Here is a 3134-nt window from a genome sequence, read left to right as displayed (position 1 = left end):
CAGAAGTCACTCACTCTGTCCTGCAAGGTCACATTTGCCACCTTGTTCTTTGTCAAACTCACCATTTACAATTCCCTTGTAGGGTCATTACAGTGTCTTCCCTCTACCTGGGCTACTCTTCCCCAGTGTCTGTGACCAATGCCTTCACCAATTTGAGATCTTTGCTTATATTTCAGCTTCACAATTAGTAAGTGTCCCACTAAGTAGTTTTCCCTTCCTGCCTTCTCTCCTTATTTATTTTACTTTACTTTTTTTTTTTTTTGCATGAAATTTCTCACCTTCTAACATGCAATATAATTATATTGGTCTTACTCTTATTGCTTACTTTTTCTATTGTTGTTGCAAAACCTAGACATATCAAATGGGCAAAAAATTAGTGTCATTTGCAGTATGTTAAGATAAATTACCTTTGAATGAGATCTTCTTTTCCACATTGAAGTCTACAAGATATATTTAGAAAACGTACTACTGTGGAAAATGCTTAAATCAAACAAGGGGTGTGGTTTCTCTTTTTGATTAATTATTGTAACACTGTCCTTCAGGTGGCTGAGAGAGTTTCATGTTTTCTTTAGACATCCTTAGACACTGGAGCTTTTTACAGGACAACTTTGATGCTATATGAATTCTGCCACTTTGCTAGCACTGATATGACTCTTGGGTCCACCACTCCACTAGAACATTAACTCCATTCATATTAATTTTTGTTATAAATCTACAAAGGGGGATGTTTCTGGGTATTTAGATCCACATTCTATCTTAAGACTGTATATTTGGTTTTCATAAATTGTTTCTAGAGGCCCAATTATCATCCCTGTCCATCTTATAAGTGTTGTGTTCATCATCTTCCAGACCCCAGCTAACACTGCCAGCTCCTACTCCTAATTGATCCTCTTTTTATTGTTCACTTCCATTTTGTTTCTCCTGCTCCCACTAGTTTGCAAGCCTTTGTTTTTGTCACTCCTTTTTACTGGTGGATCACACAAAAACTCTGTGGAATTAAATAAAAAGAAACAGTTGCCTTTTGTTCAAAAAAATATATGGAATTGAATAAGAAATATGGAATTGAATAAGAAATGACAGTTTCCTTTCATCTCAGATCTTTCTCATAAAGTCAGACATTGTTAAATTTCAGGGTAGATAAATGACCCAGAATTCTCCAAAAATTTTCCAGCATAAGCTTCTTCTCTTATTGTCCTTCACTTCCTGTCTTCTCTCCTTCACTTCCTGTCTTCTCTCCTTCATTTCCTTCCTTCTCTCCTTCCTTCCTTCCTTTGTCCTTTCTTCTTTCCTCCCTCCTGTCTGCCCTCCCTCCTTCTTTCCCTCACTTCCTTTCTTTCTTTACCTCTTTTCTATTCACTCTAAAATTTGCAGAAAATGGGATCCTCCTGAAAAAGTAGCCATTTTTTTACCTTCCTAGTAGTGAATTGCAGGAGGAACTAATGAATAACAGAAGAAATAGTCTTTTTTTTTTTTTTTTTACACCACTAATGAATGCTTTCCTAAAAGAGTTGCTTCTTTGTAAGTTTTCTTCATAGCAGGGCTAGAATATTATTATTAAATAAATTTTTAGTAAATGCAATTTTATATTGAATAAATAACACACCAAAAAAAGTTTCTAACAGTTATTTTCGAAGTAACTTTCTCTCTCTTCATTCCTCACAGAAGTTCACTGAATCTACTTTCAAAACTAAAATACAAAGTTTGTAATTGAGCTAGGTAGGCAATAAACTTTTAAGTTATAATTGAAGATTGGAAACATTTCATAAGTCAGAAAATACAGACACTATTAAAATTGAAGAACTATGGGCGCCTGGGTGGCTCAGTGGGTTAAGCTGCTGACTTCGGCTCAGGTCATGATCCCAGGTTTCTGGGATCGAGCCCCACATCGGGCTGTCTGCTCTGCAGGGAGCCTGCTTCCTCTTCTCTCTCTCTCTGCCTCTCTGCCTACTTGTGATCTTTATCTGTCAAATAAATAAATAAAATCTTTAAAAAAAAATTGAAGAACTAGAAAATCCATACAGATGGAATGCTTTCTTCCCTAGTTTATACCTGATTAATGAAGTATGAATTTTCATAGCCTCTGGAAAGATCAAAGATGAAAGAAAAAACGAAAAAATTCTGAGGTAACTCCCACCAAAAAGCTAACTGGGGAAGTAATGAAAAAGAAATAATTCTGAGGTAACTCCCACCAAAAAGCTAACTGGGGAGGTAACTTTATATTTATCAGTTGTTGTCAAATTTATTCAGGTGAAACTAAACTTGGTTTATATATAGTATAAATTGAGTGATTTGTACTAAGGCAGCTTAATGCCAGAATATTAACCAAATGTTAACCAAATAGTGAAAGAAATGAAAGTTATGAGTCAATGTTAAAGCAAAATACAAAATGAATAGTGGACAATATAAAAATATATTTAAATGTCAAAACTAAATTAAGGCAAGGAAGTAAAAGGAAAATGAACTTTGTAGTCTCTGATTTGTGTGTGATTATCTATATAAAATATTATTATGTTTTATATTATTATACATAATATATATTAAATATTTGTTATATCTGTATTATATAATTTCTATTACTATATATTATGTAATATTATAATCTATGTAAATCTATATCATCATATTATTATAAAAAATCACTATAGAAAATAATTAGAATTGTAGAACACAATAACTTATTAAATGTCCAAGCCTTTTTTAACATGGAAAGAAAGTCAAAGACTATAAACTTGCCCAACACTCTAGTTTGTTCAGAACTCTTAGGAAATGAAATAAGGACTGGCAATAATTGAATAATGCTCCAAATATTCTATGCTTTTTGTGCACAAAAGCCTAGGAGCCTTGAGCTTTATGTGATGTGCTTTCTGTATTATAGCTATAATGAAAGTTACAGTCATTGAATAATAAGCACTTAGATTATTCAATCCCTGGAAATAAAAAAGCACCCAATTCAATGTCTGTATTAAAGTAGAAATATATCTTTTAAAATTGTCTCTTCACATAAGTTTTGCTAAATGGCTCATATTTACTATTTTAATTAAATCATGTACAAATTGTATTAATATGTCAAGGTCATTTAACTCTTACTATATAGTGCACCAATATTAAATTAAATTATCAAAGAAAGAGCAGTT

General features: G+C 32.6%; 1 pseudogene; it reads right to left on the bottom strand.

The window, feature by feature from the left end:
- Positions 1-504: 504 nt before the first annotated feature.
- On the bottom strand, positions 505-842 carry LOC131825474 (ubiquitin-conjugating enzyme E2 variant 1-like; annotated as a pseudogene).
- Positions 843-3134: the final 2292 nt, after the last annotated feature.

The sequence above is a fragment of the Mustela lutreola genome, chromosome 1, assembly GCF_030435805.1.
Source record: "Mustela lutreola isolate mMusLut2 chromosome 1, mMusLut2.pri, whole genome shotgun sequence".
NCBI classification, from domain to species: Eukaryota; Metazoa; Chordata; class Mammalia; order Carnivora; family Mustelidae; genus Mustela; species Mustela lutreola.
This window is presented reverse-complemented; position numbering and strand designations above follow the sequence as displayed.